At 33.3% G+C, this 24,193-nt stretch overlaps 1 long non-coding RNA gene across 2 annotated transcripts in view; it reads right to left on the reverse strand.

The window, feature by feature from the left end:
* The window catches only part of LOC128625809 (uncharacterized), a 39,184-nt gene extending 16,404 nt beyond the window's left edge, over positions 1–22,780 (reverse strand). Inside the window, exons 1-2 of one of the 2 annotated variants that reach the window (XR_008389635.1) lie at positions 22,747–22,780; positions 1,048–1,236 (exon numbers count right to left, since the gene is read on the reverse strand). This is a non-coding gene — a long non-coding RNA (uncharacterized LOC128625809). Of the gene's footprint in view, positions 1–1,047; positions 1,361–22,746 lie in introns of those variants that run through there. The other variant, XR_008389634.1, reaches the window with a different exon arrangement.
* Between the last annotated feature and the right edge of the window lie 1,413 nt (positions 22,781–24,193).

The raw sequence follows: 24,193 nt of genomic DNA on the forward strand, positions 1-24,193 counted from the left end.
ATTAATATAGAAAATGAGTGTAAAACATTTAAAAATATCTAATTGATATTGTTAAAAGTACTCAAAACAATTAAAGAGAATCCATAGGTATATACACATGCATGAAACACATACATACACATACTCAAACAAACATTTTCAAATATATTTGTAGTAATGATAATATTATAAATATATGAGGAAAAAATAGTATGTAGAAAATAGGAATAAAATTGCAAAGCATTCTGAAAGTTAAGGGGAAAATTTTAAAAGTCATTTTATTATACCTAAGATTTTGTACCATTATTCTTTAAACTAATATTATGGATTCTAAAACCCAAAGAAACTGGGACATCATAAATTTTAAATGCATCCTTATATCAAAATGTTACATTAAAAAGTCTCTTAGAGTCAGTTTAATACAGTAAATGAAATGTACATTTTTCATGGACTGACATCACTATAATTAGATCAACCACTTTCATTATATATATAGTAAAGTATATATTATATATAATGTATGTATATAATATGTATTATATTTATACATTGCTATGAAAATAAAATATTTTTAGATATATAGTTCTTAAATTCAAAATTGTTAAATAAAAATGAAATAGGTTTTTAGATAGAATAGCAATTAAAACAGGTTTATCTTACTAGATAGATATATATTTGATATAATTATTATAAATATATACAAATGATATAATGATTATAAGTGGGCACTATTACAATAAGAATAAGCAGTGAGAGGTAAAATAAAATAAAATCAATGGTCACAAAATAAAAAATAGTTGGTATGAGAAATAGATACACAAGGAACATACCATCAAACTTTGCTATGACGATAAATCATTTAAAAATTATACTAAAAGTGGATTCATCCAGAATTTCAAAAGACAGTGTAAGACACTGACATAAAATTTCCTTTGTTGAACATTCCTTCCTAGTTTATTTTCCATGACTAGCTATAGTAACAAACATTTCTTGCCCTGTATTTTATTATTCATAATGTAGGTGCACCATGAGATAATTTGCACTCTCTTATATTATTTCCCTTCATACCTTCCTCTGTTTAGTATTTGGCAAATTCTTTCTCATGCGACGTTCTCTATGGTGTCTCTATGTCACCTCTGGGAGTGAAGCCAGGGTCAGCCGAGCAGAATTCCAGATAGCCTGGCCATCTGCTTCAGTCGGAGGAGCTCTGCATATGTCTGCTTCACACTCTCACTCAGAGAACGTAGAGAAATAGACCTGCACATAAAGGTTCAAGCAGTATTACTTAACAAGGCAGAATATTGGAATTCAGACTACATTCCCATTTATTGTCAGTAGTCTATTTTTAACTGAATGGCAGTCAGAAATTTCACAAAGCTATGAATTTTCATACAGAATCAAGAAAGAAATCTTCTTTAATGAATAAATATGATGGGGGAAGAAAGAAAAATTCTTTATTTAAAATTACAGCCAATAAATCTTGTTTGTGTTCAATATGGCAAGATCCTCTAATGCAATGACTGTTTTACCAATAAACAATTATGGAAAAGCTGTACAAATTTAATGTGCATTGTTGCTATTGGTACATTGTCATTTTCAATATAATTACATGAAACCACATTCATCTTGATTTTATTTCAGTAACTATAATTTTTACCCTAAATTGCAAATATAATTTTTAAAGTATTGGTATTTTGTGTTTTTAAAATAATGTCATGTAATTAGAGCTGCAATTCACTCAAATTGAAATAAAGGATGATACTTTGAAATTAAGTCTCATACTTTAATTGAAGAACAGAAAACTTGAGAGTTTGTCTTTGTAATTATGAGCAAGGAGACACATAATTGAATTTTGCACTAACACTAGTGTCATCTTCCATAAAAGAATCAAATATTTACTTTAAAAGTTATTTTAGAGTTTATTGCATTTAAATGACCTATCTTGCAATTTAAAAATGTGAGCAAGTACATTTCATGGAAAGGCTATAAAAAGAGGGAATTTAAATTAAAAGTGAGTACTCACTTCTTTGGTGACTCATTTACAAGCATGGTTGGGAGTTCTGGACATATAAGTACTTGCAGAGAGTATTATACATTTATTGAATGCCGATGTGTGTCAGCTACCATGCAAAATATATGCAATATTTTTTTCAAGTTTTGGTCCAACCATGCAACTTACTTGTAGAACCTTGAGATTTTGAGAGGGATGCACACCAAATTAGTAAATAACAAAGTATTTTAAATTCCCAACTCCAAGACCTCTTTGTAACAGCACATACCTTTAAATGATCAAGTTCATTAAGACTTGCTATGAAGGTCCACATAACTCTATGCAAAGAACTGTACTGCAATATGGTAACTTTTTAAGAGATAGAGTGCATTATTAGTTATAGAATACCAAGTTATAAAAATGAACTTTAACACATATTTATGTTTATATTCTCCAATTTAAAAAATCCAACAAGGTTAGCATCTCTAAAATCCCCATATGTGTTACTGATGCATATAATTTAGCAATGGAAAATGTGTTCTTCCTAGGGAGACAAAAATTTTTATTTTATTCATTGATTTAAGCCTTGGCTCTAGAATGAAAGACCCAGTGTGGAATTTAGCATATCAAGCTTCCCCTTGGAAACAGTATCTGCAGCAGCATGTGCTATAAAATGTCTCTTTAATAGTCAATAAAACTGACAAGAGTCATTGCTTACTACCTGATAGCTACTAGGTTTTCAAATTATAGAATTCATTTGTCACACTCCACTTAGCATATCTATATCTTTCCAATAATAAATGCCATCTTCAAGCAGTTATTTTAATGACTGAAAGATTAAATGCTAAAATAAGAGGTGATAGAAGGGAAACATGAAAGGCAATTATATCCTGTCTCTTAAGACAGAAATAGGAATCACCTGGAGGTTCATAACTGTGTTCTCAAAGACTTTATTTAGGAAGACATAAAAACCTTTAAAAAAATGAAGAGCAATGCAGTAAATGCAGACACGGGTTCAGATGAATCTCTGGATAAGATTTTTGCTGTGGTAGTATTTATTATAATTAATCTTAAACTGCATATAAGGACTAAAGAGGTGATCGTTATGATTCACTGAAGCAACTCCTACGTCTATATGAAAATGCAACTCTCTGTCTTACGTGCACACACTAAAACAATCTGCCAAAATCCTTCAGTCATTTCAAATATTACTAACCTTTGCTTTTCGTTCAATAATAATGAAATTTTAATAAGTATTAAGGTTATGTACATTTTCTCAGAGCAGTTATGTCACACATGAGAGTGGGACAGAAATGAATTAGAGTCCAGAACATAACAAAGTTCTGGAAATAATGGAAGTGGTTAAGCACTAATAGTACAGTTTATTCTGCGTTTCTGGAGGGAATGTTCCAAGTTGCCCTACTCTGACAAAATTGTCATCTAGTGAGAAAAAATAAAGTAAAAGAGAACAATATGATATTAGAGCAAGCACTGGCATTCTTTAAAATGGGTCAAAAAGAGGTATTTGAATCTCTTTAGGTTTCTTACATATATCTTTAACAGCAGATTAAATTATATACTTGACATTCAAAGAGGAAATAAAAATAAAACTAAATCAAATTTATTTCTATATATGATACTAATTTAGCCTGATATATCCAATATATATTCCTTTGAAACAAATATTATGGGTTTTTTTGCTTCGATTTAGTTCACTAATTATATACTCAAAGCTGTCAGTGAAGGACATGTGTATCTATAATTCAAAGGACTTTAAAGACCCTTTATAATCAACAAAATATCATGCTAGAGCTTATCTTCACCTAATGCAAAAATAAATTACACATTTCATGAGAAAATTGAATTCTTAGATAAACATTTCAAATGGAAGCAAATTAAAAAGAAAACTTATTTCCACAAATTTTTACATAAGACATCAGACTTATAGTAGGAATAACAATGTATTCATCTATAAATCTAATCCATTATCAAATAAACATAATCTATTTAATTGATATTGAATATTTCCAGTAATTTAATTAGAAATTACTCACAGGTATTCAATGTTTTATAACTCAATCTTTAAAGTAGATAAACATTTGGAAAGCTTATTTGGAGTAATTTGTTATAGGCATTTGACCTTGCACAACTGTGGTAACTGCTCAGGTATTCTCTGTGAGGTGTTGGCCCATGCCTGATGCTAGAGCCTGGAGTCTGCAGGGCAGATAATGAGGAGAAGGTATATAAAAAGATAAGCAGGACCCCATAAGGATGGTCTGAAACCCATGTCAGCTTCTTCTGCTTTTGATACTGATGGTATGGCTGTCCTGAAGAACCTGTTACCCTTTCCTATGGAGCTCAAAACCTGGCCCAAAAGTTGGCAAAGCTGAGAAGGATCCAGGAAACCATGGAACAGTTACAGTTTTGACTGTATGCTAAGAAGATGAGCTGGCAGGCAAGTGACAGCATTTGTGAGCTACACACTGGCTGCTCCTTCCTCTCAGCACTCCAGATACCGCACAAGAGTCTGTTCTGTGGCTCATCTTCAGTTGAAACATTCAGAGAGAGGAGGTCTGGGAAATGTAGATCAGCAAAGCCAAACTGCCATACCACAAAGCCAACTCAACTTCTCATTCTGTTTCTTAGTCCCTGAATATTAATCTTCAAGCCATCTATTTCATTAGTGTTGATAATTTTCTATTTTTGTTCCAATAAAAATGTATGCAGTAACCTATTTTCTTGCAGTTATTTATGTTACATGCAAAGATTATCTTTTTTAACTCTGTAATTGCCACCAAATAGATATTCACTAATATTTACTAGGTAGAGATGATTTATGCAATGTTTGGGTAGGCATGAGAAGAAAGGTAATTATGGTTTTCACTGATTGGTGGGCAAGATAGAGAAAAATGTCTTCTTTCTTTAATAAGGAACAAATTTAAATAAAAAGAATATGAAAAGCTGAGAATAATGTAGCAGAAATTTTTTTATTATTCATGTCTTAAATGAACTGTAAAATAAATTTTAAAATTATGCTACTTCTTAAATTCATAATTCTATGAGTCATATATGCCATGATTCATTACCTATCATTTTTCCAAACTAGACCATTTACTGTATATTTTGTAATAATTTTTATTTTTAGACGATGAGGTAAGTGCCATAGGTTTCTCAGTTTAAAAGTCAAAGGAGTGCTTCTAGTTTTTGAAGGGAATATCTATTATATTCTCAATATTGACTTGATGTGAAGTATTTGACACACATCATAGAAAGTTACTGTTGAAAAAGGAGCTTACTTTTTGTGTCTCTACACCATTGAAGAAGTCTCATCAAGACTGATGTTAATAACTTATCCACACTTGGAGAAAATTTTTGAGCTTATAAAAATGCCAAAGCTTATATTGTTATCCTTATATTTTGGAAAACCAGGTCAGAATACTAATCACACATATCAATGTTTAAATTATTCAATGTTCTCATTAGTGTGTGAATAAAATAAAGACCCAATAACACTAAGTTCCACTGTTATCCTCCACCGAGAATTTCAAGAAGAGCTGGCAGATAAGTGACAGCCTGTGTGAACTACATCTTGGCGGCTGCTTCCTCTCAGCCCTCCAGATCTTGCACACAAACTTGTCTATGGCCCATCTCAAAACGAAACATTCAGAGAGAGGAAATTTGGGGAATTAGATACACATAGCCAAATTGACATATTACACAGCCACCACAGCCAAAACAATTTCTGATTTGGCTTCTTAGTCTGGTTCTGATTCAACATATAACTGGGAATCCCCAAAGAGACCCCGGCATGATCTCAGAAAGCAAACTGGGCTTCTGGAGAGATAATTGCTGGCCTCAATTGCTTCTATTTTTGCCTTTCATCCCTTCTCTGGCCTCTGGTATCCCAAGTTTTCTGTCAGCACTCAACCCCAGCTCACTGCTCTGATTTCTGGCTCCACCAAGGTAAAGTATCCTCTTCTGACCTCAACTAGAGAAAAACTCAAACTGTTGTCTCTAATCTTCATGAAACCAAAAAGCCAGGAAGTCTCTTATAAAGAACTGAAATCAAGTACAGATATCCCAATAAGATTTTTCATAGATTTTGTAAAATTATATGGGTAAATTACCCAGAAAGGACAAATTAATATGAGATTTTAAAATATATTTTACTACCTGATAGAAAATCAGTAAGGAATTAAGTATATTAGAAGTGCCACAATTCCAAGTTAGTTATTCCACTAGACAAAACTTTATACAATATGAAACTTTTAGTTCTGTATGGATCAGATGAAATACAATCAGATTTTCCAAATTACTTCATATTTTAATAAACTATTTTTATGTTTTAGTGAAATTTACAATGTTGTACATTCTAAGAGTATGAGTACCCAATTAAATATAATTGATTACTTTCATGAGTATTGATTATTTACCAAAAGAATTTGGCATTGTTTTTACAGTATGAATTAATGACATACTATTTTGTTATTGAAATATGTATTCTCTAAAATGATAATTATAACAAAAAAGAAGAAACCTGGGAATAAATTTAACTAAGGAAGTATAACAACTGTACTCAAAAAATGAATGAAGTGCATAGATAAACTATGAACATTGAGGTGCATATATTCTTTTGAATTGGTATTTTGAGATACTTTCCCAGAAGCGGAACCACTGGATCAAAAGGCATTTCCATTTTTGGCTTTTTGAGGACCTCCATTCTGTTTTCCACTGTGGCTGTACCAGTCTGCATTCCCACCAACTATACCCTAAAGTTCACTTTTTCTCACATCCTCGCCAGAACTTTTTGTCTGTTGATTTGTTAACGATGGCCATTTTGGCAAGTGTGAGGTTATATCTCTTTCTGGTTTTAATTTGCGTCCCTCTGATGGTTGGTGGAGTTTAACATTTTTTCATGTGTCTATTGGACATCTGTATGTCCTCCTTGGAGAAGTGTCTATTCAGGTCCTTTACCCATTTTTAGATTAGATTATTTGTCTTCCTGGTGTTGATTCATATAAGTTCTTTATATATTTTTGGTGATTAAACCCTTGTCTGATGTATTTTGGGGAAATATGTTCTCTTATATAGTGGGTTCCCTTTTCATTTTTATGATGATTTCTTTAGCTATGCAGGAGCTTTTTAAATCAATGTACTCTGATTTCATTATTTATTATTTTCCTTTCTTTTCTTGTCCTAGGAACAATATCAGCAAAACTACTACTAAATGAGATATCCAAAATTGTACTGCTTATCTTTTCCTAGAGGATTTTTAGGGACTCGTGACTTATATTTGTCGTGCATTTATTTTGAGTTTATTCTGGTGTATGTTGTGAGCTGGTTTTCTAGTTTCATTTTTTTTGCATGTACCAGTCCAGTCCTCCCAACACCATATTTTGATGACTTTCTTCACTCCGTTGTATGGTCTTGTTACCTTTGTAAATATTGAATATTAATTGACCAAAAAGATGTGGGCTTATTTTGGGGCTATTTATTCTGTTTCATTGATCGCTGTTTTTGTTCTTATGCCAGTACCAGACTGTTTTGGTTACAGTGGCCTTGTAGTATAATTTGATATCAGGTGTTGTGATACCTTCAACACCTTTTTTTTCTTTTTCAAGATTGCTAAGACTATTCAGAATAATTTTTGGTTCCACCTAAATTTTTGGTTATTTATTCTAGATCTATGTAATATACCATTGGTATTGTAATAGAAAGACCAATGTGTTAAATCTATAGATTGTTTAATGTAGTATGGGCAGTTTAATGATTTCTAATGAGCAATGATTTCTAGATTTCTAAGTGAAATCTAATGAGCAAAATAAACTAATGAAAGAAAATAGAATCAGAGGCATAGAAACATCCAAGAGAATGACAGTCGTTAAAGGGGAGGTGGGGGGGATTGGTTGAAAGGAGGTGAAGGTGTTAGTAAGGAATATATATTAGTCAAAGAACCATGACCCATAAGTATGTACAATGGCGGTGTGGACTGTGAGAGTGGGAAGCAGGCTGGGCAAAGGAGGAAAACTGAGACAACTTTAATAGCATACACAAATATATTTTAAAAACTAGTCTCAATAAAAAAAACAGATTGAAGAGGAGTAAATGATAATGATTTAATAATTATAGTTGATACAGTTAATTCAATGTGCTAGGAAGTATGCTAATCCAAAAGAGGTTCAGACTGTCATTTATGAAAGGTAATATTAAAAGACATAAAATAACAGGGACAACAGGGTAAAGTATGTAATTAAGCTGGACTGTGTTTATTAAACAGCATTCATTTGGAAATAATCTTCTATTGTTTTTTAGCATCTAGTGTCTGTGTTTTTCCAGCATGAGTTGCCATAGTGATTTTTCTCTTGAATCTTTACTAAGTTATAATGTTACAAAAGTTTTCCAAAATCATGATGAACAGTTAAACAATCACTCTATCATCACTTTGCAAGTGTAGAGAGAGCTAATTTTACAGTTTATCTAAGATTTGAATATGCAAAATAGTTTAGACTTTTTTAAGAAAAAATACACTATAATTACTTCTTGACTTGGTTCATATCAGAAAAAATTAAAACTACTGTGGCTTGAGAACTCTATGAAAGTTGGTGTAATTTCTGTTATTTTTATTTTTGAGTTGGTGGCATATTCAATTATTACTTTCGGAAGTAGTTTTGTTGCTATATAAAGTTTTTTAACCTCAGTGGTACCTAAATTTGTTTTCTTAAAGATAAACAGCAGTTTGAGAGAACCAAAGACTATAGAAATGTAGCAGAGAGCTAAATGTCCTAGAATAAAAAATAATATAGAGGTTGGCAAAAGTAGGTTTACAACTGTAAGTTCACAAACACAGTTTAATCTTGTATTATTTATTTATTTACTATTGCATCATTAATATGTATATTTGGTCTTCTTAATATTATAGTTATTATTTTGTATGCTTACTTATGATTTATCTTTTAGGTAATGATGGTTATAATGGTATTTCCATTACCACCATTATTTTTGGCCATTCCTGTATTCTTCCTCTATAAAAGGATATTACACAAAAATGTAATAGGAGAGAGTATAGCTGTTGATATATAATTATTTACTGAGTTGTATACAAAGTGTCATTGTAGGTTCAAAGAATAGAACGAAAAACTAATATTAGTCTAATTACTACTTGAACTGCTTAGAGTAAACCTATTTAAAAGTCAGCAAATATATGTGTGTATATATATAAACAAAAGACAGCATGTTGTTGGTTTGACTCCTGGGAGAAATCAGAATTTACACTAGGTAATTCAAACACATGGATTCCAATAAAGCTACCATTTTCCCAGGCAAAAGGCAGCTTAAGAAAATAAGCAAGAGATTGTGAGGTAATCAGTAATTGGCCACAGCAGAAAGCCCAAAACTAGCCCAGGGCTGAAGGGACACAGGGAAGAGTCAGGTTCCCTGGAAACTCCTGAGAACTGCAACACTGGAGTCAAGGCTGCATGCAGTCTGGGAGTGACCCAGGTGTTGCTAGAGATGCTGAGATGCTGGGCAGAAGCAAGAGGAAACAAAAAAAAATTAAAGTCTCACTTTCCTCTCTGTGCTTCCACTATTGTATAGGTACTGCTTACTGCCTGATCTCCCAGCAAGCCCCCTGGTCAGGAAATCCTCATCAGGCTGTCCTTATGACGTAGCCTCTAAGGTGCAGTACAAGACAAAGAAATTTGGGGCAAATGCGGGGTAGGGGTGACTAGCAGAGCACCCTTACTGGTTTCTGTTACATTTAATGATTTCTCTCCCAACATTAGAATTTTGGATTAGTCACTTTGATGATAATTTAGAAGGGACAGTAGTAACAAAGAGTGGCTTATATCAGTATATAGGATAAGATGAATTCCCCTCCCCAGCACACATAGTTTTCATTATGAAAAAAATGCCCTTATTCATAATTGTATTTCTGTTGGACAGAAATCTTGTCAATCACCTTTTCCCTCTGTTTTAGAATAGTGCTAGAAGTACTATTCAATAATTAATTGACATGGTTTTTACATGTCATAAAGCTTCACCTTAAATCATGTAGGAATAAAATTAATGAGGTTTATATTTTACTCTCTCCCTTTTTTATTAAAAAGATAACTAATATGTTTTGAACATTATTATGAGCCAGGCATATAAAAACTGTATGCATATTATTCAAATTAATTGTCCCTACAAAACACTGATATTTTGGGTGTTCTCTTATCCCCACTTTATGGAGGGGAAAACACAGATTAACAAGTGGGTCAAGGATACATTATGGTCAAGAGGACAAACTATTTCTTGAACAAAATCAGACTAAAATAAAAGCTCATCTTCTTAACAAATAGGCTTGTTTCTGTAAACTGGGCAAAAATGCTGCCATAGAGCATATTCTGGGAGAAGACAAATGTGAGTCAGACGGCAGTGTTTGTTGGGAGCCGCCCTGCCTGGTTTCAGGAGCTGTAACCCCCCCCATGGCTAAGGCTGAGTGAGTGACCTTCCGAACATAAGCCACTAAGGAGACAAAGCTTATCTCCCTGGCAGGAGTGCCACTTTGGCTCCTTTTTTCATAACTGGTCCCCAATGCTCGATCATTTAGCCAATGATGGGTAAGATCCCCCAAGAGGGGAACCACCTAAGACAGGCATGATCACATGGAGACCCAAGGGAAGGACTTGGGAAGCTATAGAGAAAGGGGGTGATGGACACCCGCCCCTTGGCTTTGATGAAGCCTTACTCCCCTGAGTCTGTGAAAATTCTTTGGCTCTCTACCTCCTCCGCCTGACTTAAGCCTGAAACAATGACAGAGAGCAGTGCAGCCCTGTGCTAGAAAGGACAGGCTCCCCAGGTGATCAGGCCTGAGAAAGGGTATGTAAAATCCTGTGAAGACTGCTTTGCTAAGAATGCTCTTAGTTAAATGATAAAGGCCCAAGCAGGATATGAGTTTGTTTCCCAAAGTTTTGTAGCCTTTTAGCTGATAGACCCTGACTCAGAATAAGCCCTAGTAGTTCCACTAGCCCTAGTATGCTATCTACTGTTTGATCCTTACTGCCTGACACTGATTAATGAGCTGTACCTGTATTCCTGAACCCAGTAAAATCCTGTCTAGGCAAACTCCCCCTGAGAGAGTTGTGGGGCCGCTCTGAGGAGCTCCCCCCTGAAGGGAGTAGCCTTGAGGGCCCTTTTTCTTCACAGGACTCAGTAGTCATGTGAATTTGTCTCATGTCTCATCCATAATGCCATGGACACTGCAGGCCAGTGCAGGCGTCACAAGACAATGAGAAACACTAAAGAATCTCTTTCAGGAAACTACAAATTGTACAATCCATAAAAGCACTGAGATGTCTGTTGAGAACACACCCTTGCTACCAACACCTATTGGGGGGGGAGGGTGCAGTGCAATATAGGGCAGGCCCACCCTCCCTGTGCTTTTCCACCTCCATTACCCAGTAAGGGCACGACCTTGAGCGAGGGTGCTCTCTGCAGCTGAGACTGTCCTGAAAGTTCTAATAGCTGTAGGGTGTCAGCCGCCAGGCAATGCTCTTATCCTTGAGGGGCAGTCTGGGCTGTACCTCTCCATATCCACACATGTACAGAAACTAACTTTCACCAAATTATGAGCCTTAGTATTCATTCTTCCTAAACTTTATTTTTCCCAGCACATACTAAGTCCTGTGATACGTCTGCACTTTTTGATATGTCCATTCAACTTGTCTTCTGGTTAACATTAATTCATTATATGCATATATATGGTTCAAATCAAGTTTTGAATTCTTAAATTACTCAAATATGTCAGTTACAAATTGCAAAAGCTCCTCTTTCCTTTTTGCATTTTCCGACACCAGCAGCAATATAACAAAATTCACAGTGGGTTTGCGGTAAATCTGTGGTTAGCAAACAAAGCATCATTTACAGCAGGGCAACAGAAGGCTGTTCTAATGATTGGAGCCTGAAAATACTATGCACCACTTTTAAAACAACATGGTTTCTGTTTCGTAAAATTTTTTCCCCCTTACTATCTCTAGCCTGCTGAAAGAGAACACAACTGGGACAGAGAAATCCGAAGCTCAAACAAGAACTGTATTGTTATGAAGTTTAAAGGTGAATTTGTACAAATATCAAAAACTAATTAAGCAGAACAGGTGATATTTAACTACTTTGAAACTCTGAGAAAAGAAAATTGATTTTTGTCTCATTGGATTAAATTACATTTTCATATTGATTGACACAAAGTGCTTCTGTTACTTCTTTTCCCCACAAGGTAAATACACCAGCTGCTATTTATTCATGAAACTCTGACTTTCAAAATTTCAGAAAAAATTATTCCAGCATTTTATCCTTCAACCAATATTTTGGCAGGTGATGCTATTTTAAAAGATAAACAGAAATATACATCCATCTACTTCTATTATGTAATCTTGACCTAGAAAAGAAGGCATAGAAGTGGTAGAATGCATTCACAGGTCAGTTCTGCCTGATGGAGATGAAGATTAATGGAATCAATAAAGCTCAATTAAAACATTAACCATTTAATATTTTGTCACTCATAAAACTAAAGTGTTGAGCTAAGAATTTCTACCATTCTGTAATTATTCAATTTCCTTTACTTTTCCAAAGTTCTTGATGGCTAAAGATAAACACATGTAAGCCCCATGGAATAATCAACCTACTAGAAAGTTATGAAAAGTTTCCTAAGAAAATCAGGCAGAGAGGAGGAGAAGACTATAGACGGATACTTACATTCTGACCAAAAAATATTCTCCTCCCATATTTAAAAAAAGAACCTACCCATGTTAAAAAAAGAACCTATTTTAACAGACTTGTTTATTGTCCAATTTTGTTTTGAGCAGTAAATGTTGTAAAGACTTGCTTGGGAGGAGGAAGAAAGTTTAGGGAAACAAAACTTAACTTGGAAGAACAAAATGATTTTTAAGACCACAGTGCTAGTGGGAAGTATGAGCATGAGATGTTTTTTTAACGTTTGAGAGGATCTGTAATGGCTTTATGGAATAAGATCCAGAAAAAAAATAAAGGGGAAAACCTGGGACAACTGTAATAGTATAAATAATAACATGCAATTTTAAAAATTATTAATCTCATGAAAAGATTGCAGCTTTCTATAGGGAACTTTATTTTTGTTCTGTTTTGTATCCTCAAACCATGTTTAAATTTTGAACATCGTTTCTTTCTAATTCCGAATAAAATTTAAGACACTTAATAGGCCCTTAGAGGTAATGAATGACTATAACCCTGATTAGCATTATGATCCCATTTCTAGCCAGCGCCCTATAGTAGTTTATTCTGCTCTAGCTACACTGTACTCATTACAATTCCAAATACACTCGCAATACCAGCCCATTGTAGCATCAGTATTCCATACCCCAGATGACCTGCTCGTCACTTCCTTCAGCTCTCTGATCCAACAGCAAGAGGCTCTTTTTTGATAGCTCTATCAAGTATCATCACCCTTTGTGATTTTTCTTACTTTGCCTTAATTTTTCACAGTTCTTATCATCTTTTGTTATTTATTTGTTTATGTACTTATTCATTTATTTCTTGTTATTGTCTATCTCCCCCCAAAAAATTCTATCATCTCAATGAGAGCATAAAGCCTGTTTTGTTTACTCTTACATCCTACTACCGGAAGGAGATTCAATATGCAATTGTTGAATGAAGGAATGGATCTCCTTACCTCCCTACATGATTCTTAGTAAACAATAAACTCTCATTCTCGAATTATGAAACTGGATATTCTTGGGGCATTGAAGGAAGGGGCATTTAGTAGAGCCCTAAGATAATTGCAGGTAGCCTGGGCTCATAGCAGCCGCCATGATGATTACTGAAGCGGTCAGTCACTCTGGGAGAGCAGAAAAGCACCCCACCAAGTTATTTCTGTCTTCATAGCAGTGTGGTACAGAAAAAAAGAACCTGAGATATCATGCGTACTGATTATTTATTAAAATTCTACACTATAAAGGAGTTTGATTATCCCCATTCGATGGATACTAAAAGTATGATTCAGATACATGGCTTCACAGTGATTTAATGGGACCAAAAGATAGAAACTAAGAGAACCAGATGGCATGGTAGACAAACTGTTTATCAAAGGTATCCTTTCTTCCTGGTGAATTTTATTTTTGTGTGTTTTATCTGATTTTAATATAATTTTCCTCTGGTGAACTTTTCTTAGTAGTTAAAGAGCAAATGACATAAGGGTACAAATGCTGTAACTTGTAGAATTGTTTTACATTTTTTTCAAAGAGTAATTACATCTGGTTTATTAGAGTTTAAAATCTTATAGATCAATAGAGACAATTATTAAATTCCAGGCTACCTTTGCTAATTTTCTTAAAGGCCCTTAAAAAGTATTATTTTCCAGAATAACAATAAAAAATCTAGTCTTATTTATTTTTTAATTGTAGAAGGACAAATTTGCTATTAGACATACAGGTGACTCTCAGGAAATTAGACTTTCTCCTACAGGCCACTATTGTTCCATTCAATGAGAAAAAAGGAGAATCACTGAGGAAGGAAGACATACTTTATGCCAGGCCATGCAGTAAATCTTTGGTTCCAAGTATCAAATAAAGAACAGGAGTATCTTATTGTCCTAGACCATGATGCCTTAACAGGCAAGGTGTTTCGGAACAAATTTGAAAAAGAACTTTAATTCATTTCTGAATCTGAAGCCTAAACCTAGTGAACCTTTGGCATGTAAATAGCTCTGTTCCCTATTCTTTCCACATAGATGATAACAGGGCTTATCACCCAGTGCCTTCAAAAGCATGCTGAATGGTGACTGAATGAACAAAGTCAATGTCTAAATTAATGACTAGGAGGGGGTATATTTTAACTTCTGTTCTATTTATATCGACAGGGAACATTCAAAAGTTAAGAGACAGGCAATGCTTTTTAGATATAACATCAAAGACAGAACCCATGAAAGAAATGACTGATAGGCTGGACTTCAATAAAATTCAAAACTCCTGCTCTGCAAAAGGCAATAACAAGAGAATGAAAAGACAAGCCATTGACTAGGAGAAAATATTTTCAAAAGACATGGTTTATAGAGGACTCTTATGCAAAATATACAAAGAACTCTTAAAAATCAACTATGAGAAAACAACCCAATTAAAAAATGGGCCAGAGACCTTAACAGACACCTCATCAAAGAAGACAAATAGAAGACCAACAAGCATATGAAAAAAATACCCTACATTATATATTATCAGAGAAAAGCAAATTAAAGCAACAAGCTACCACTACCCACCTATTAGAATGGCATAAATCTGGAATACTTAACGACATTAAATGCTGAGCAGGATGTACAGCAATAGGAACCCTTATTCATTACTAGTGGAAATGCAAGATATTTAAGCCATAGTTTAGCAGTTTCTTTCAGAACTAAATATACTCTTACTATCTAATCCAGCAATCACATTCCCTGTTATTTACCCAAAGGAAAGAAAGTTATGTCCACACAGAACCCTAGACCTGAATGTTTATAGCTGCTCTTTTCATCTATGCCCCAATTGTAAAGCAATCCAGATGTTTTTCTGTAGGTGAATGGATAAATAAATTGTGGTGAATCAAGACAACAGAATATTACTCAGCACTGAAAAAATATGTAATGAGCTATCAAAACATGAAAAAACATACAGGATCCTTTACTGCATATGACTAAATGAAAGAAGGCAATCCAGAAGTTCAGGTATGATGTGATTCCATCTATATGACACCTGAAAGAGGCAAACCTATGAAAATAATAAAAGGATCATTTGCTGATAGGGATAGATTGAGGGGAAAGGAACTTAGGCAGAACACAGGGTTTTATTGTTTGATATTATAATGATGGATATGTCATTATACTCATATATTTACCCAAACCCACAGAATGTATAAAACAAAAAGTAAGCTCTAATGTAAACTGAGGATTTTGGTTGATTACATTGTGTCAATACAAGTTCAGTGTTGAGAAAAGAGTTACCATTCTGTTAAGTGATTTTGATAATGGAGGATGCATATGTGGGACTAGGCAATATATAGTAAGTGTCTGTACCTCCCTCTCAAGTTTGTTGTAAAACTAAGAAATAGTGTTTATTTAAAATAAAACATGGTCTTAAAACATTAAGAAACTAGTATTAATGTGAAAAACTAAAATTAATACTGAAAAATTTGAATTTTTCTGATTTGAATGAAGAAACCTGACCTGATATTTCAAGTGAAATTTCTTTAATACTTTTCCAGTGGAACCCAATTAGGAGTGGTGACTATCAAATGCCAAGCTATCAAATTTCTGCTCTGACCCGGTGTCACAGTGGAAAAATATTTGCAAGTAGCAAAGGAGTGGTCTAAACCAGTAACATTTCTTAAAATGCGATCTGTTGACCACATGCATAACATATAACCAAGGACACTTTTAGTACACCTTAAAATGCTGGCCTTCAGCACACCTTACTTCCATGCTGCAAAGTTATTCTGTGGTACACCCAAAGCCTGAATCACAGTAGCTTAAGAGAAGAAAGATTATTTTATTCACCTTCAAAATCTAATATGGTCATCATTTCAGGGGAGACCTCTACCAACTCACTGTGGGAGAGCACAGAACACTTTGAATTAAGTGCCACCTCCCAGCTTGTCACAGTTGTTACATCTGATTGATGAGAAATGGTGATGGTATCACATAACTTTAAAAGGGTAAAAAGTATAAATTTCTGTGTACCTGGAATAGAGAGAAAAAGCAACATAGATAAGGACCACAACTACAGAATCCAAATCTCTGGGTAAGTGGGCCAAAAATATATATTGGCCCTGATATTGAAAGTAACAGAAAGTATATTCTGTTACTTTTTAAAAATAATTTTCATAAGCATAAGGAAATTTCATAACCATAGTTACCAGGTCTAAATCAGTTCCCACTGTAAAGGTGTTAGAGAAATTTGTCTTGAACTAGATCTTTTCATTTAATTAAGTAATTTGATTCAAGATGTTCAGTTCATCACATGAATATAATGTTCTCCTGGCTCTCAATGTCTCTATCACAGTAAATAAAACAGAAGCTAAAATAGATTTCTTCACTAGTTTTTAATTCTTGGCATCTAACATCAATACAACATGTTTCACTCCTGCAATGGACTGTCTAAAATGATGGAGTGAAAAAGCCCAGGCAGAGGAAGCTCATTTCCATACATGAAATTCCTAAAAAAGTAAGATATATATATAGCTTAATATGGTATAGTATCTTTTGGATGGTCATTCTAACTACCTCAGTAAATTGAAAGGGTATCATTATTCTCATTTTGAGACTTTCACATTTATGTTTACAGAGTTGTCTCAGGACTTTTAGTTACCAAGAAACCAAAGTGGGTTTTTAGTTTGTTTCATCATTTGTTTGTTTGCAGCTCTCTTCGAGATCTGAATATTTTTTTTAATTTTTTAATATTTTATTTATTTATCTTTAGAGGGAAAGGGAAGGAGAGAGGGAGAGAAACATCAATGTATGGTTGCCTTTCGTGCATCCCCTGCTGGGAACTGGCCTGCAGGGAACCAGCCTGCAACCCAGGAATGTGCCCTGACTGGGAATCGAACCGCGATTGTCTGGTTCTCAGGCCCGCGCTCAATCCACTGAGCTACACCAGCCAGGGTTTCGATCTGAATATTAAAACTAAATAGATCTACCAAAGAACTGAGGCTCTACAAGAAACAGGGTCCTTTGATAATTTAGTGCCTTCTATGAGCTCATCAGATGGGTCTACTAATACACAAGCCAAAGAAAATTGTGAAAAGTACCTAACGACTATTAAAACGAGCTTGATGGGAATCTGCTATTATTTAAGATGAATAAGAGAAGAGGAAAGTATGTAATGGAAAAAACTTTTCTGAAGCTCCTCAGAGGGAGTTACACATCTTGTGATTGGAGGCATTTCTCTTAGTGAACAGCACACTGCATCTATGTTTTGATTGAGCCATTTGACAGGCTAGATGGCAGGTCACATTAAAGAGACATCTGGTGTTAGGCACTACCCATCACTCAGAAGACAAAAAGTATCATGAGCTTAACTTTTCAAGGCTCCAATACACACTGATCAGGTTCTGTATCTAACATTGGATCAGGATATAGAACAGGGTGCTTTCAGGGAGTGAAACGTAGTATGTCAACATCACATAGGGGTTAGTTTGGGATAGGTTGTCAAAAGTAAGTTTCCCTCAATGAATTGACTAATGCTGACAATCATTTGAATAATTCAGATACTATTTAATATGAATGAGAAGAAGATATCAAGGTATCCAAGTTAATTGATTTAATTAGCATGATGATTGTCAATTTTCTCCCACAGTTTATTACTTTGTTTTGGCAATTTTAGCTCAGTGAACACTAATTTCTGAATAATGAAGACAAACACAAATATATTAAAAGAGAGATTGGCATGTGATATTATTTCTTACTAAAACTGATAATTAGTTTTATCCTTTTTCATTTTGCTTAAGAGTTTTAGTATTTTACAGTCATTGATTGGTTTATTTTATTTTTTATTTCTAATGTAAACCATGATGTTACCATTGCTTTATTAGCATAGAGAATATTTTAGGAAAATATATATTTTAAGAGCTGTTTGATACTTTCACTTAGAAAGGATAAAATCATAGTCTATAAAAGATACAAATGCTGTTTATTAAGCAGATTTAAAACTACCACAATGGCTTGTTATAAGTTATTTTCTTTGATAGATTACCCCTACTTTGTCAAGCATAAACAAAGATAAAAACAATGAATTTTTTACTTTTCAAGTAGATGGTAGATAAATAAGATGTCAAATATTATCAACATTGTTAAAGTTTAGGAAAAATAAAACCAATTTTATCCACATATAGCTGCATGACTTTAATCATATATGGAACAAAATTTGTATATAATATTTTAATGAAATATAAAATACTAATTTTGTAGCTGATCTTTGCTAATATTTCTATTAATTTTCAATTCAACTATTAGACATTAATTTTATGTTTTATTCATTATGTAAAAGCATTTGCATCAATGCACTTATATTTTACTTAGTAGATATATTATTGTTTACAAACCTGAAGAGAGTATCCACTTAAATGTATTGATAAGATGATTAATTGAAAATGTATGCAACTATGCTGGAGGAATTAATGTCATTAGTGAGAATATGGTAACAATTTTCAATCCCAAGCAATTACTAATGCACATTAAAAACACAGGTGTAAGTGTTGAATTCATAATTACTTTGAGAATCTGTTAAGGAAATTAATCAAATAAATTTCTGCAGTATGGATTGAGGATAGTTTGAAATTACTTAGAAAAGGTTATTTAGTTGTAACAGTTTTTATCATTATTTTCCCCCTATAATCTCAAGATTTACAATTAACTTGTCTCATTATCATGTATATGGAGACTGCTCCCTTCTGATGACAGTCCCAGAGAACTGGTATTGGAATGTGCAAACTGAACATTGAAGCTAATTTGGGTGAAAACAGGCACAACTTTCATTAATGACATTTTAGCAAAATTAGTGTCATGGAATTTTCTAACCAAAGGGTTGCTGATTTGATTCTCAGTCTAGGGCACATGCCTAGGTTGCAGGCCAGGTCCCCAGTAGGGGGCCCGTGAGAGGCAACCACACATTGATGTTTCTCTCCCTTTCTCCCCACCTTCCCCTCTGTCTGAAAAAATAAATAAATAATGAGAAAAAAGGTTTGGAAATCCTGAGAGACACATCCTTCTATCTCACTGAATTTCACTTGTGTTACTGCACAAACCATTATTACAATTGTTTTAACTCCTCTTCACTAACTTGAAGGGTCTTGATATACACCTAAACTAGTGAAAAATTTTAGTAATAAACAAGCAATAGAATAGCCTTAATCTTAAAATTATACTACCAATTGCTACTTAAAGTATTTTCCTCTTTTGCAGTTATTAAAGTTTTGTTATTGAATTCATAAATTCTGGTTTTCTTCTTTCATTTTCAAACTGCATTAATTGAGTCTCAATGATACTTAGAAACTAAAAATGAAAATATTTAAGATTTTTAACTTCTTAAACTTTTAAAATAAATTTAAACTTAGAGAAAATTGCAAGCATAACACTAGCAAGCAGATAGCTCAGGGGAGCAGGTGAGAGGGTGAAGGGATCAAGCGAAAAGGGAAAAGGAATCATGGACACGAACAGCAGTGTGGTGATTGTCGGGGGAGGCCGGGGGTGTCAGGGGGCTAAACAGTAGTGGAACAATACAATAAAAAGTATTAAACATAAGTAATACAAAGAACTTCCAAATGCTGTCATCAAGATTTGCCCATCATAAGTATTTTACTGTGTGTGAATCATTCTTAATCTCTCTCTGTCTCTCCCACCCTCATATATACATAAAATGTCTATTTTTAACATTATATTCAGAACCACTTGAAAATAACCCTCAAATTTCATAACACCTTTCTACTAAATACATCAAAGCATATTTCCCAATATAAGACAATATTTATATAATTATAATAAAACTATCAAAATCAGAAAATTTGACAATGCAATATTATTTTTCAACCTACAACTATACTCGAATCTGTCAACTTTGCCCCAATATTTTCTCTTAGAATTCTTCTGGTACAAGATTATACACTACATGTACATTTCATGTTTCTTTTCTCTGCTTTACTCTGGATGATTCACTGGTCATTTTTGTCTCTCAAACCTTTGATATTTTTAAGACTGTAGAATATTTGTTTAATATCCATCAATTTTGGTGTGTCTGATGGGTCCTTATTGCTTAGATGGGATATGCCTTTTGGACAGTAATACTTCTTAAGTGATCTTTCTTTAGTGCAACAAATCAAGACACATATGATATCATTTGTCCCATGTTGGCAACGTAAATTCTGATCAGATGTTTAAATAGTATTCTCCAGGTTACTGTCTGTAAAAACTAATATTAGTTGTATAATATATAATCAGAAGTGGTCAACTTTTGACATCTCTGGGCCACTCTGAAAGAAAAAGAGTTGTCCTGGGCCAACCATTAAACATATTTCAAAACATAATCACAAAAAATCTTATTTTTTAAATCATTTATTTTTTGTTGTTTGAATAGAATTGTCTCAATTTCCCACCAATACTCCCCCCTCCACCTCCCACCCTATATCCTTCTTGTTGTGATTGTTGATTTTTCTGCTAATTTCTCAGGTTTTAAAATTAATTTTATAACTTCATTTATTAATTTTACTTAACCTTCTCCAAAATGAAAGCATTCATTGCAGAGCTTTTTGTTAGAGAGTTGTATATGTTTAGAGTTCATTCTAAAGGAATCCAAATGAAATGAACATCTTTGGTCAAACTAAATTCATCATTGGGGAATCTATAAACTTATTTGAGTGATTTTTTTATTTTTATGTGATACTCTGATAATTACATTACAAAAGACCTAAAATAGTTCATTTTAAAGGCGAGACAAATAATTTATATACTTTAAAAACATGCAGGCATTCTCAACAATTTGTGAGGTAAAATCTTAATTTCTAAGCTGTAGCCTCTCCTTTCTTTGGTCTCCCTAATGGAAAACTATGATATATGTCACTGACACTCTGAAGTTTATCACAGTAAAAAAGGACGAGACACTTTCCTTATCAAACTAATGTAGGGCAGTGCACTGACATTGAGACAAGGTGTCTCCCAACAGATTTCTTATATTTCTCTTCCAATCCAGGAGTTGGTTTAGCAGATAGGAACCTGTCACAAAGTGTTAGCAAAAGAATACACAAGAAATTCCAAAGAAGTGAAAGTACTCTTACAGTAGCATGTTAATGTTTCAGGGGAAAAAAATCATTTCCCTTTGGTATTTAGAAGAAATTAAATGCTGTAAAATGATTGGGCATATTCTGCAAAAATCAGAAAGAAAGTAAGAAAGTGAATGGCAGTAAGTCGTACTGTCTTTCAAATAGATTTCTGTGAAAAAGGATAATTTTTATTGTTAAGTGATTAATCTACCAAATAGAATTCCATTCAATGACTCCAATATCTCTAAATTATATCATCTACTTTGTTTTACTTTTAATTCTTATTTCTGTCATAAACCAACCTGATTTCTAATTACATTTTGGGAAAGTCTATAAAGATGTCTAACTTCTAAATACCATAAGGTCAGATCCATTGAAAAGCAAATTTAATTTTAATTTTATAGGTAGTAAAACAAGTGAGAAAATTTAGCCATTAGAAAATAAACTCATACTTGAAATATTCATCTTAAAAATACTAGATTTGTTTTTGCTTTGTATTTCTATAGGTAAATCTTCCATATATGTTGTCGACTTTCTAGAAAACATTTCTTCTTACATCAGTGTATTTTTACTCACTTTAATTTTATAATATTAATCATTAAATTTTTATGTGACAAGCAGAACTATGCATTTTGTGATTTAATATGCTGAATACAACTTAGTATATACTCAAAAGTAGTTGAATAGAATTTAAATTTGTGCATTAGTTTATCAGATTGAACTGACAATATAATTTCTATGGTCCTCCCAATTCTGCAATATAAATCATGGGTTAATTTATAGACATTCTGTAACCTAGGTGTTAATCCATGCTAAGAAAAAAAATGAACACTAAAATAAATGGTCTCTACAAAGATTACCCTATACCCCATATAAAATTTTATAAGTTGTTTACATAAAAACATAGATTAGTTTTAAAATATTTTCAGATTTTTGAACTGGAAAAGTATATTTTTATTCAAAAGGCAAAAAGGAAACTTATTTCTGCTACATACCTTAAAGGGAAGGCCATCGGAATGAAGAAGCTGCAATTATCAATGCTGATACAACAATACTATTTTTAAACAAACAAATCACATACTGATTAGTGCCTTCCTAAAAATAGAAACTGGAAAACATATTTAAAAGTATCAGTCAAGCACAATAATATACTTTTAAATTGCAAATACTTCCTCAGAAAAAATGTAAGAGAAACAACCAAGTTTTCATTTCTCACCATTATTTATTGTAGTTATCCAAAGAGTTATATATGGGGAAACACTTCTGTCCTTATCTTTAAATGTGGACTAATCCATGCCCTTTCAGGTTCATGCTGACCTGCTGTGGTTACCTTGTAGCAAGAGTCTGTCTGAGTATATGTGGAGAATAACTTACAAAAAGTCATGCTAGTTTTAAATAATTTCTTCAAACCTAATGCTTCATATTAGCTTTTCTAATCTTGTGAAGACACTGGAGTCACTAAAACAAAAGACACATTTGGCCAACAAAGGTAAGACTTTAGGCCTAGATGGACCAATGGAGGCCATACACCATGCCTAATGGCATGTTGGGTATGACACTCGCTGAATAGGTGTTATATTTATCATATGAAAAAATTATTTATCGCATGCACATGATGGAAAGTGCTATACGACGATGAGCTAGAGGCCATGAGTTCACACCTTTGTCATTTGTTAATTATGTGGCCTTGCAAAATCATTTCTTTTTGCCTGCTGCTCAATTTTTAAAATAAAAATTATATAGTGCCTAATTCATTTGTTTTGAAGATTAAGTAAAATAATACAAGCAGATTATTTAGAATATTACAAAACTCAAAATAAACATGTAGCATAATTATATAATTTTAATGCTTATCATAATTTTAATGCACAGAACCACGAATTGTCTTTAATGGTGAGCTCTTCACATGCTCAAACACTACTGGTTTAAATAGTAGAAATTTCACTTAATTTCCCTAAGACAGGAAAAGGTAATTTGTAGGAAGATTCTTGATAGAATTAGAACTGTTTTTTTATGATTTTGGTATTAATTGGCATTGTTTTGTACGGTTTCATTTTTATTTTGATTTGCCCAGAAGGAACAATGAGTCAAGAAATATTCAAAGGGAGAGAGAACAAGTTTATGTAGATAAAATAGGATGTTGTACCAGGCTTTTGGAGCTACCATGCAGCAGATTTATAGGATAATAAAGGGAATAGCATAGACCTTGGTTTTTGCTTTGCTGTGATAGTACTAAGTTCTTACTATGTAAATGGAATGTTCTCAAAATTTGTATATGCTTCTCTACTGAATCTTTTCTCACTATGTCATATAGGGAGAATTTTAATTAATTTTGTCTGCTGGTTTCTATTTCTGTTTTATTTAAATTATGAGATTGTCTTAGTTGTGCCAAAAAGAAACAATAAAATGGATCTCATACAATTCACATTTTGAGTTATTTTT

The sequence above is a fragment of the Artibeus jamaicensis genome, unplaced genomic scaffold, assembly GCF_021234435.1.
Source record: "Artibeus jamaicensis isolate MK-2021 breed Jamaican fruit bat unplaced genomic scaffold, CSHL_Jam_final contig_908, whole genome shotgun sequence".
NCBI classification, from domain to species: domain Eukaryota; kingdom Metazoa; phylum Chordata; class Mammalia; order Chiroptera; family Phyllostomidae; genus Artibeus; species Artibeus jamaicensis.